Source organism: Hypanus sabinus, chromosome 2, assembly GCF_030144855.1.
Source record: "Hypanus sabinus isolate sHypSab1 chromosome 2, sHypSab1.hap1, whole genome shotgun sequence".
Classification (NCBI taxonomy): domain Eukaryota; kingdom Metazoa; phylum Chordata; class Chondrichthyes; order Myliobatiformes; family Dasyatidae; genus Hypanus; species Hypanus sabinus.
The window spans coordinates 86,104,519-86,117,076 of NC_082707.1; the positions used below are offsets into that span (position 1 = coordinate 86,104,519).

The window sequence follows — 12,558 nt, forward strand, 5'->3', positions numbered from 1 at the left end:
TACTACATTTGATTGAGTGGATCATGCACCAAACTGGCCACCACATCTTAATAGTAGATGACCAGATTTATTATCTTTGGATGTGTCACCAAAAGCAAATTGCTTTGCTCTAACTGGTATCAAATATTTTAAGTTGTAACAGCAACTATTTGGGAACCGGTGAATATTTTATTATCTTCCTGACTTCATCCTTGTAGACAAAGAAAGTTTTAATGGATCAATCAGTTATCAGCCTCTGCCTACTATTGTAGCCACTACAGCTACTAGTCCCTCAAAGTTATAAATCCATGCATTCAACATCACACCCTACCAGTATCACCACCTCAATCTGGTGCTTTGCTGCTGCTTGTGCATGGAAGCAGGGGAGTTGAGGGAGGGGTTTGGGTTTCTAACATTTTAACTGTCACTCATTCTTTGGGCATTCTTCCGTTCTTGTGGATGTCTGCGAAGAACAAGAATTCAGGTTGTATATTCTATACATTGTCTTATATTAAATGGAACTGTTGAACTACTGAAACTATTGAAATTTTCCAAAATCAAGGTAGTTCTAATAGAAGATTCAAAAATGGGTGTATACATATCCAAATTAAAAACTTGTAAATTCTCTGAAAAAATATATATATCTTTTGCTCTGCATGGATCAGTATTATCTGAAAATATCACAACCTCTGCATATACAGGAAACACAGGTATCATATGGAACAGGCATGATTAATAAATAGCATTTTATTTCAATCTCGCCTTCAGATTCCACATCTTGATGGTGTACTGTTAACAAAAATATTTAGCACTTGGATTTACTGGCTCAAATGATGGAAAAATATTTTTAATGATGGTATAGAAATTCATCTTTGGTCACCATGTGGATTTTATGGTGTTAGCCACCCACTGTTCACAGAATTAATGGTACTAAAATATTGTACTAAAATATTGGCCACAGACAGTATTCCTGCTGTAAAGTTCTTTTCTATTAACTACAATGCATTGCTGACATCATAGCACAGGTTTTGCCTCTAAAGAGGCAAAAATGATTTTCGACCCCAGCTTCTATAACTTTAGTTAGAAGGTGAACTAAACATGTTTTAATATAGTTAACTTAGTTTATAAGTAAGATGAACTGTGAGAACAAGAGAGTTAACAGGTAACTAAAAAAAAAATGTGCACCACTGAATCCTTGTATAATTGCATTTCCATCAGGTGAATACAGCTCCAGTTACTAGTTAAATCCTTCCAATTCACAAAAGAAAATTACTTGGACTCTCTGTCTTCTATGTGATAACCAGTCTTCAATCCATGTTTGATGCATATTTTCCCCAATACCTTGCACTCTTGTGCATTAGTCTTTTATGTGATAATGCCTTCTAAAAATCTAAAAGTATCATATCTACAGTTTCCCCTCTATCAACTTTGCTTGTGAGGATTTGTCAAACATGATTTCCTTTTCATAAAACCATGTTGACCAATAAAATTGAATTTAGATGCTGTTATGTAGCAGTGCTGAAACATATTGGAACTCCATCCCTAAAAACGAACCCTCTCTGTGGAGACGTAATATTGATGATGCAGTATTTTAAATTGTAGAGTTTTCACAGTATGAGCAAGGCTTTATTAAAAACTGATCCAGCATTTCCAAAGAGCTTTCACTAATTCTGATTTGTTCACAGTTTGTTTCTCAGCCTGAGAAGTAGCCACTAATTTTTTTGCCCAGAACTAAGTCCCTCAACTCAGACAACTGATGACTGCATTAACAGTAGACAATCTAGTTATCACCCAATTAAATAATTAAGCAGGTGATTTATAAGGTGAGAGTTGATGGTAGTTCAAACATCATATATAGAAATCTTTAACAGAATTATTATTGACAATTGTAGAGCAACATAAATTGTACAACTGACATATCAATTTAATGATATAGTTATTAATTTACTTTATTGTAATCAAGAGGATTCTTAATGGAACCAAAGGTTGCATTTGTTTGTTGAGGGATTCTCATAGCCAAAGGTACAATGCATAGAAGGTAATGGTATTTTTATTGGAATAATCAGTGTGTTGTATCTTCAGTTAAGTTTCCTGAAGCACTTAAAACTTTGGAAAGAAACCTCTCAATTGAGTCTCTTAAAATGAAATGACAGAACTTCAGTTTGAAATAAGAAGGGCAAAAAGGAGTCATGAAATATGCTTGTCAATTAAGATTAATGTAGATTCCCAGTCATTATATATCAGGAGCAAAGGGACAGTTGGCAAAAGAGTCCTTTTGGGAACAAAGGAGTAATCCAGTGGGCAGAGCAGGCATAGGCATAATTAAAAACTTGGAAGGCTAAATGGCCTCTGTTTTAATGCAATGAGTCTGAGTGGTGAGGCACATAAACACAGTGCTATGTAGTACATGGGAATGTAATACTGGTGCGATCACCCAGACATGGCTGGGAGAACTGCAGGACTGTCCACTCAAAATTTCAGACCTGATTGGAGGAATGCAAAGAAGGGGATATTACACTGTTGATCAAGGAGACTATCGTGGCTGTAATGAAGAAAAGATGCTTTAAATTAGGCCATATGAGCAGAGCTCAGAAATAAAAATTGAGTGATCACTGTTCTGGAATTATACTACAGACGTCCCAACAGTTAGCAGGAGATGGTTGCGCAGATATTTAGGCAAATCACAGAAAGGTGCAAGTAATATAGAGATGGGGTAGTGGGGAACTTTATCTTTTCCAGTATGAACTGGATCATCTGTGTGATAGGATTAAATGGTGTGAAAAATTTATATGTACATCCAGAAGAACTTTATGTGCCATTTCTGAGATAGTCCTATTAGTGAGGGAATCATGCTAGACCATATACTAGGAAATAAAGCAAGGTAAATGGCCTGGCTGGTGGCGCAGTGACATCTGTGACAGACTCTGGAGTGAAGGTTCCTGAGTTTGAACCCAGTCGGGCTGCTCCCAGGCACGCTTTCCATCCGTGCTGGGTTGAGTGTCAAGCCCACAACACGGCCTCATAAAAAAAACAACTCCGCTGTGAGAAGGACGTGAGGGACCACTCACAGAATCTTTCCTCCAAGACAACCACTTGAAAAAAAAAGTGGTCGCCAAGGCTCTGGCAGAGTATGGCACACAAAAAAAAATGGCTGGAGTGTTGGTGGCCATCAAGTGAAGTTCGTACTTTCTGTTCATCTAGAACCTGGTCACTGCTCTCCCTTTCATGTACCGCTTTCCCAGTCCCTATGCACTGTGGTCCCTGGTTCTCATGCTCCTTAATCATTCATTGGGACCCTGGTTCCTGCACCCCCACTCTCTCATTGGAGCTCTATTTCCAGCACAAGCTGGAAATAATAGATTCTATATGTTCCCCTCATCCCCTTAAAATTTACTGGGGTTCACTGCAATTAGCCGGCTGGTGGCGTAGTGGCGTACTGGAGCGAAGGCTCCAAGTTCAAATCCAGCCTGCTCCCTTACATGCTTTCCATCCGTGCTGGGTTGAGCGTCGAGCTAGCAACTAGGCCTCTTAAAAACAAGAAAGTCTGCTAAAAAAAACCGTCACAATGGTGTCCCGATGACTTCACTTGGAGTTAAGGGCATTCTTCTTCTTCTTCACTGCAATGTAACATCTTGTGAAAAAGTGAAATGGAGTGTATTGGAATATTAGTAAAATAACATTGAGTAGTTTGGAAAATCTGCTAGTCCAGCAACCCAGAACACCAAAGTCCTGAGTGTGCTTGATAAATGGAGTTTCCCTCACGACATGACCTGGCAAAGACAGTGGGAGCAGCTACTTTCAGGCAAATCTATAAGTAGAAATTGGTTATCTTTCAAAAGTGAAATAGTGAAAATGTGGAGACTATGTGTTCCCATACGGGTAAAGGGAAGGACAGCAGGTCCAGGGAACCCAAGAATTTCAAAGGTTATCAAAAGTTTGATTTTAAAAAAAATAGGAAGCATATGGCAGGAACAAAGCACTAAAAATAGGGAAGGCCCTCAGGATATAGATTGTAGGAGGGGCTTAAAATGAAATGAAGAGGGCAAAGGGGGATTATGAAATATTACAGACAGATAAGATTAAGGAAAATTCCAAAGCATTTTATATATTAAGAGCAACTTGGAGAAGGTTGCTCCATATACATCAAAGGGGCAACCTGTGCATGGAGTCGGGCGTTTTAAATTCATATTTTTCATACGTATTCATGGAGTACAGTATTTTAAGTGGTGATTCCATTTGGAATGGTAAATTTCTACAACACAGTAAGATTAAAAAGGAGGCATTTGATGTCTTAGGAGATATAAATCTCAGGTTGCTATGGGAATCTGGGGCCCTGATGAAGATAAGTAAATATTTGCCTCAAATGAAGTGCCAGATAACTAGAAGACAACAAATATGGTACTTTTATTTTAAAAGGGCAACAAAGAATGTTATTGGCTATTTGGTCTAACAATAGTGGTTGGGAAATTAGGGTTCTAAAAGCCAGGAGAAACCTGCACAGGGTTTGATCAGTGATAATCAGTATGGATTTGGTGGTGGGAGATCTTGTCCATCTAATTTAGTGAATGATAACTAAATGCATGGATGAGGATGGTGTGGGTTATGTGGTTCGCATAGGGTTCAGCTAGACATTTGACAAGATCCGACATGAAATGCTGGAGTCCAAGACAAGTTGGCAAATTTAGAACCAAAATTGGTTTGGTAATAGATTGTGATCCTGGAGAATTGCTTTTATGATTGGAATCCAATGATCAGCAGTGTACAAGAAGTGTACGTGCAGGGGTGACAAAGTGGCATAGTGGTTAGCACAATGCTTTACAGTACCAGCGATCTGGGTTCAATTCCTGACACTGTAAGGAGCTTGTATGTCTCCCCGTGACCGCATGGGTTTCCTCTGGGTGCTCTAGTTGCCTCTCATAGTCCAATGACATATCAGTTGGTAGCTTAATTGGAAATTGTCCCATGATTAGACTAGGATTATTGGCGGATTGCTGGGTAGCACGTTTCGAAGGGCTGGAAGGCAATACTCTTCCCTGTATCTCAATAAATAAAACAATTAATAAATAAGTAAGGATTGATGCTAGGGCCTTTGATGTTTGTTTTTTTATACATAATGACCTAGGAGGTGAATGTAGGAAATATGATTAGTAAGTTTGCTGATGACAGATAAATTGGTGATGTTGCTAATAGTGGACAAGTACTATTTTGTTACAGAAAGATACTGATTAGCTGGTAAGCTGGACAGGGCAATGGTAGATAGACTTTAATCCTGATAAGACTGAGGTGATGATTATGGGATATTTATTAAAACTATGACACATACCAGAGGGCATGGTTTGAGAATAAGGGGTAGGTCATTTAGGACAGAGTTAAGGAAAAACTTCTTCTCCCAGAGAGTTGTGGGGGTCTGGAATGCACTGCCTCAGAAGGTAGTGGAGGCCAATTCTCTGGATGCTTTCAAGAAGGAGCTAGATAGGTATCTTATGGATAGGCGAATCAAGGGATATGGGGACAAGGCAGGAACTGGGTATTGATAGTAGTTGAGCAGCCATGATCTCAAAATGGCGGTGCAGACTCGAAGGGCCGAATGGTCTACTTCTGCACCTATTGTCTATAATAGGGCCCTAGGAGATACTGAGGAACAAAGTCCAAAGATTCCTGAAGCTGACAGCACAGGTACATAGGTAGTGAAGAAGGTATATGGGATGCTCTCTGAGTCTCAATACCTCCTTCTCCAAATGGATCCCCAACTTCTTAACGGAAAGGCTACAGTCAGTCAATGTGGGCAGCAGAATCTCTAGTCCAATTATGCTGAGCACTGGTGCTCCCCAGGGCTGTATGCTCATCCCATTGCTGTTCATACTGCTGACACATGACTGTGTCAGAGGATTCAGCTCAAACCACGTCATCAAGTTTGTAGATGATATTACAGTAGTTGGCCTCATCAACATTGATGATGAGATGGAGTATAGAGAGGAAATGGAGCAGCTGGTAGATTGGTATGAGAAGAACAACCTAAGTTTGAAAGTGGAGAAGACCAAAGAAATCATTGTGGACTTCAGGAAGGTGCAGATCAACCATCCCCGTCTGCAAATACATGGTTCCTCCATAAAGAAAGTTCAGTGCACCAAGTTCCTGGGAGTTCACATCACTGATGACCTCACCTGGTTCTTTAATATCACTTCCCTGAACATGGCACAGCACCATCTGCGCTTCCTAAATAGACTGAGGCAAGTGAAGCTCTCCTCCCCCGGCCATCTTAACTGCATTTTATAGGAGCACTGTTGAGAGCATCCTGACAAGTGTCACCTCCATCTAGTGTGGGAGCAGCCTATTATCAGATTGGAAGTTCTTACAAAGAACTTTGAGAATGGCTGAGAGGATCACAGGGGTCTCCCAGCCATCCATCAGGGATATTAATCAGGTGTGTTGCATACATTGGCCCTCAGTATTATTAAGGATCTCAAGTTGGTATTATTAAACATCCTCGTTGACTTTCTACCATCAGGCAAGAGACTCTGATGCATAACAACATGAACTGTCAAGATGGAAAACAGCTTCTTCCCTCAGGCCATTAGGCTTCTGAACTCCCTGGTGCATTGTATTCAAAGTATCATTGGTTAATCTGTTCTGTATCTTACAATATTTAACATGCACTTTAGTTTATTTTTGTGTAATCCATCTTAGATTTCATCTTTACTTTCTAAAGTTATTGTATGTGTTCTACAGTGCTTTATACCTGGCTTGGAAGAGTGTTGTCTTGTTTGACAGTGTACATGTATATCATCAAATGACAAAAAACTTTGACCACTTGCTACATCCAGAATAATATGTGCATTTTTAGTTATCATACCACAGGAAGGAATCTCCAGGGTGTAGGAGAGATTCGCCACAATGTGATATGGGATGGAGCGCTTCAGTTATGAGGAGAGAAGTGATGAATAGCATTTGCTTTTCTTGGAACAGAGGAAGCTGAGGGACCCCCGATATAAAAATACAAAATTATAAGAGACACAGATAGGCAGAGCTGTCAAAGATCTGAGGGCATAGGTTTAAGAAATAAAAGTTTAGATGGGGAACTGAGATAAGAATTTAGTTATGGTTCGTATTCTGCATGGAGGACAGTGACCAGAGATGTTCCGCAGGGATCTGTTCTGGGACCCCTTCTCTTTGTGATTTTTATAAATGAACTGGATGAGGAAGAAGGGTGGGTTAGTAAGTTTGCTGATGACACAGAAGTTGGGGGTGTTATGGATAGTCTGGAGGGTTGTCAGAGGTTACAGCAGAACATCGATAGGATGCAGAACTGGGCTGAGAAGTGGCAGATGGAGTTCAATGCATATAAGAGTGAGGTGGTTCATGTTGGTAGGTCAAATTTGAAGACAGAATATTAATGGTAAGACACTTGGCAGTGTGGAGGATCAGAGAGCTCTTGGGGTCGGTGTCCATAGGACATTCAAAGGTGCTGCACAGATTGACAGTAATGTTAAGGAGACATATGGTGTGATGCCCTTCATCAACTGTGGGATTGAGTTTAAGAGCCCTGAGGTAATGTTAAAGCTATATAAGACCTTAGTTAGACCCCACTTGAGTACTGTGCTCATTTCTGGTCACCTCACTACAGGAAGGATGTGGATTCTGTAGAGACAGTGCTGAGGAGACTTACAAGGATGTTGCCTGGATTGGAGAGCATGTCTCATGAGAATAGGTTGAGTGAACTTGGCCTTTTCTCCTTGGAGCAATGGAGGATGAGAGGTGAGCTAATGGAGGTGTACAAGATGATGAGGGGCATTTATCGTGTGAATAGCCAGGGGCTTTTTCCCAGGGCTGAAATGGCTAACACAGTTTTAAGGTGCTTGGAAGTAGGTACAAGGGGGATGTCAGAGGCAAGTTGTTTTTTTATTTACAGAGAGTAATAGGTGCGTGGAATGCGCTGCCAGCAACAGTGGTAGAGGTGCATACAATAGGGTCTTTTAAGAGACTCTTAGAAAGGTAAACACGAGGAAATCTGCAGATGCTGGAAATGCAAGCAACACATGCAAAATGCTGGTGGAACGAAGCAGCATCTATAAGGAGAAACACTGTCAACGTTTCAGGCCGAGACCCTGTCCTGGAGTCCTGACGAAGGGTTTCTGCCCAAAATCTCGACAGTGTTTCTCCCTATAGATGCTGCCTGGCCTGCTGCATTTCACCAGCATTTTGTGTGTCTTAGAAAGGTACATGGTGATTAGAAAAATAGAGGGCTATGCGGTAGAGTAATTCTAAGCAGTTTCTAGAGTCAGCATGATATTGTGGGCCAAAGGGCCTGTAATATGCTGTAGACTCCTATGATTCACCCTGAACCACCTTGACAAGTACTTTAACAACCAAGGTACTGTCAGCGATAGACTGACTACTAAAAAATGGGATTTATATAAATGCATACTTCATAGTCAGTATGGACACGGTTGGGTAAAGAACCTGTTTTTTTTCCCCACTGTAGATCCATTCATAGGAGAAAACCATAGTATGGAATTGGTTGGATTAGAAGGGAGTTGAAATAGAATATTTTCACCAGCAGCAGTGGTCTGGAATTCACTTTCTGAAAGAGTGCTAAAGGCAAACCCCACATTATATATAACTACTTGGATGTGCGACTGAAGCACCAAGATCTACAAGCGCAATCCTGGAAGGTAAGATTAGGCTGAATCGTTCTTACTCAGATGGCACCGTCACTGTAGGTCACCTAGAAACTTACACTAATGAGGGAGGCCAGAATTTTCTGCCGTTTGGCGTCTCCTATACAACGAACTGGAAATCAGCGGCAGTTCGGGCTTCTCGCCCTCGCTATCCACGACGACACCGGCCGCCCAACACAGGCCGATGGCCGAAGGTGAAGGTCGTCCCTTGGCATTGCTGAGGCACGTGACTCCCCTAACCCCCTCAGCCGGGGTGAAAGGTCACACCCTGCAGCCTCGCTCTCTTCCCCTCAGGAGGAGGTCCACGTTTGATGGCACCCCGAACCCCTCCGCTTCCAACACTGACGGCGTGGCCCTCCTTACCAAAGCGCGGAGTGCACGAAACCCACGGCCAAGTGTGAGCTCGGGCGAGAGCGGGGAGCAGAGGCGGATGCCGGCTGTTTGCCCCCCTCCCAGCCCGCACCTTCCTCCCCCGAACCCGCCGTCGGTACTGTACCCACGCCACGTCTCGGAGTTTCCTCTCGCCTTTCGGCGGGCCGGGAATTCCCGCACACCAACCTTATAACTTCCGCACCCAAATCATTACAACCCCTCAGATGCCGGCTCTTCCGATAATAATCACCCACATCCCGCCGTGCGCGTCCTTCACCAGTCAGTCAGCTGTAAAGCGAGCCGAGCTACTCAAGCGCAACCACAACACCAGTAGTATTTACCTGATAACGTCAAAAATTGCCCAGGTATGTTTTTTTTCAAAAATCAGAAATGTGGCGAATTACACGAGACAGCTTTTTTAACGAAATTTGCTTCCTCAGAAATGCTTTATGGGTGTGATAGACCCGCTTGAAGCTGAACACAAATATAATTTCAGACTTCGTATCACGTAGGAATTTGGAGAAGTAAGAAATTAACTTTCAGTGAATAAAATGCGAGTAGTTGCATAATGCTGCTGCTGACGCTTTGCAATATTCTAAGCTAAAATGTTTTGTTGATGATTTTCATTTGTACTCGGTGTCTGAGACTTTTTGCTTAAATGGCCAATGATAAACCAACCAGCACTGATGGATTCCAGTTGCCCTGATACCGTTTCTCCATGACCACCATGTCCTGGTGAAATCTTTTACCATTCTGGTCACTGACAGTGCCAAGATTTGCAGGGTAGAAGTCTAAATGGGAATGCAGAAAATGAATGGATTTGTATGCTTGAAATATGTTGTCAATGATTTGCATGTAGTTTGGTGATCTGTAGTCACCCAGAAAAATTTCAGCAACATCCTTGAATGCCGTCCATGCTATTTACTGCGGGCCCACTAGAAGTTCTTTGAATTGCCTGTCATTGATGACCTGTTTGATTTTTGGACCAGCAAAAAATGCCTTCCTTAATCTTAGCATCAATTGAGACAAATGTTTTCCCTAATCTGGGAAATATCTGTCTCAAAAGTCAGAATCAGGTTTATTATCACCAGCATGTGCAATGAAATTTGTTAACTTGGCAGCAGTTCAATGCAAAACATAATATAGAAGAAGAAAAATAATAAATAAGTAAATCAATTTCGGTATACATAATTTTAATATTTTAAAAATCATGTAAAAAGCAGAAATAATATAAAAAAATTGAGGTAGTGTTTAAGGGTTCAATGTCCATTTAGGAATGGGATGGCAGAAGGGAAGAAGCTGTTCCTGAATCAATGATTGTGTGCCTTCAGGCTCCTGTACCTCCTACCTAACAGTATCAGTGAGAAGTTATCGAAATCTTTCACCATCCTTGTTCATCGCTTTCACAAAATTTTACATAAGCCCTAGCTTTATAGGAAGAGGAGGCAAAAATATCTTTGTTGGGTCTTCAAGTGGTTTATATACTGTACTTTACTACTTTGGAGTGCCCAATCCTTTTTTTTTGTGTAATAAGATTCTTTAACATGGCTGTCTGATTTGCAAATGAAACGATGGTATTTGGTGTAGTCGAACTGCATTCCTAGTAACAGTTACTACTTTCAGATCACCACACATGTTCCAGTTATAGTTGCTGTACTGTATGTGTTTCTACAAGACTTACAAATTTCAGTGGTTTTCTTTCATGTGTACTACGTAGCCAATTAGTATTGAAGGGTGGATATTGCCGTTGTGTAGCAGCACAGCTTTCAGGCTTAACACTGAAGAATAAAGAAAATGACACCCTTGTTGTGGGTCATGCTGTCAACCCAAAGCATGTCTGGGCATGCCTGGACAAGATAGAAAACTTGCCTGCTTTCACTGTGGCCAACATTTTAATTGACTTGAATTATGAATTGAAATAACAGATATAGGGCAATTCCAAAAAAAGTGGTGTGTGATAGGAAAATATCATGTTGATTTTCATGACTGGCAGCCCAAAATGTATACAATACATAAGTATTCAGGAAGCAAAATCTTTATTGTCATGTTATTAGAAGTCAATCAGCGTATTTCCAATAATTAACAATGTGATGGAAGTTGTTATCGACAGTGTTATCATGCAGTACTTTAATTTACTTATGTAATCAGATGCATACTTAACCAAAAGGTTGACTGAAATTCTTATCCCAAGGTGCTGTGTAGACCATTATCACAGCTGACAACGACTAGATTGAGCAGATGGACAGGTGAGAAGAAGAGGGATGAATGGGGAGCCAGAATGCAGAAGGGAAAGAGAGGAGAAATTCAGAGGTTAGAGAAATCAATGTTTATGCCATAAAGTTGGAGGTACCCAGTCGCAATATGAGGTGTTACTCCTCCAACTTCACCATGACAAGGGAAGCCATGGACAGTCAGTTAGAATGGGAATATGAAATGGAAATGAAATGGGAGCAAGGTAATCCCAGTTTTTGCAGTGGACAGAATGAAGGAGCTCGATGAAGCTGTCCTCCAATTTATTTCTGGTCTCACCAATGTAGAGGAGTATCAGATACAGTGTCACCTCACATGGAAGGACTGTTTAGGTCTCTGGTTGGTGATGTAAGGGCAGATATAGTCTTGGCCCAAAGCATCAACTATTTATTCCTCACCTGCTGAGTTCCTACAGCATTTTATGTATGGTGTTCTGGATTTCCAGCATCTGCAGAATCACTTGTGTTCATCATTAGAATTGTGTTTATTTATGAGAGATTTTCTCTTTTTTCCTGTCAGGAAATATATAAAATATTCATTTATTCTCTCCGCTACTTTCTTATTCCCATTTATAACTTCCTCTGTGTTGATCTGAACTACATTAGCTTTAGCTAATGTTTTTTCCTGTTTACTGTATCTTAGAGTCTGCTTTTACAGCTTTTTCCCCTATCTACTTTCATATTTTACTTTCTTTATCAATTACTCAGTCTCCTTTGGTGAGTTCACATTTATCATTTTAATTATAGGATAAAACATATGATACTGGTGCCTGAATCTTTTATGATATTTTCAGGATATGGATATTGTCGGTATAAACCTGCACCTATTTCTGAATGCATAAATTAAAAGTTTAAAAACGCAGGAAGTCTGTGTTTGCAAGAACTGTGAGAGTGGAACCATGACAGGCACTTGAATTCACACTTTCCATTGCAGATCACTAAATCAAATAATTTATCTACACCATGGGCAAATTCGAAGGGTTTTCTTTCTGTAAGTACAATATTAATTTGTTTTAACTTTCCTTATGCCTGTATTTTTAAAAATAACTTGTGGCTTTTTTGTATAATAGTATTTTTTCTAAATCATTCATTTTCTCCAAGAGTACATATACATTATTAACCATGCTTCTTGACAAGGCGTTTCATTCTCCAAGAATATTTTGAAAAGAAGTCCCTCTAACTTCTCTTTGTTGCTCTTCTTGATTACATGAGTTCCCCAAATTAAATGAAATAGTTTCCATAATTCCTCCATCAAAGTCTTTCATAATAATAAAATTCTT

General features: G+C 40.4%; 2 protein-coding genes across 21 annotated transcripts in view; one reads left to right on the forward strand and one right to left on the reverse strand.

Moving 5' to 3' along the window:
• LOC132380597 (complement C1q and tumor necrosis factor-related protein 9-like) overlaps nt 1–9,528 on the reverse strand; it is a 79,005-nt gene extending 69,477 nt beyond the window's left edge. For 3 of the 16 annotated variants that reach the window (XM_059949584.1, XM_059949615.1, XM_059949560.1), the window contains exon 1: nt 9,371–9,527. The gene's annotated coding sequence lies outside the window, so the exon portion shown is untranslated. Of the gene's footprint in view, nt 1–8,716; nt 8,870–9,215; nt 9,346–9,370 lie in introns of those variants that run through there. The other 13 variants (XM_059949530.1, XM_059949554.1, XM_059949622.1 and 10 more) reach the window with 10 other exon arrangements.
• LOC132380572 (NLR family CARD domain-containing protein 3-like) overlaps nt 9,256–12,558 on the forward strand; it is a 44,027-nt gene continuing 40,724 nt past the window's right edge. For 4 of the 5 annotated variants that reach the window (XM_059949492.1, XM_059949482.1, XM_059949512.1 and 1 more), the window contains exons 1-2: nt 9,256–9,394; nt 12,213–12,269. The gene's annotated coding sequence lies outside the window, so the exon portion shown is untranslated. The remainder of the gene's footprint in view (nt 9,395–12,212; nt 12,270–12,558) is intronic. The other variant, XM_059949500.1, reaches the window with a different exon arrangement.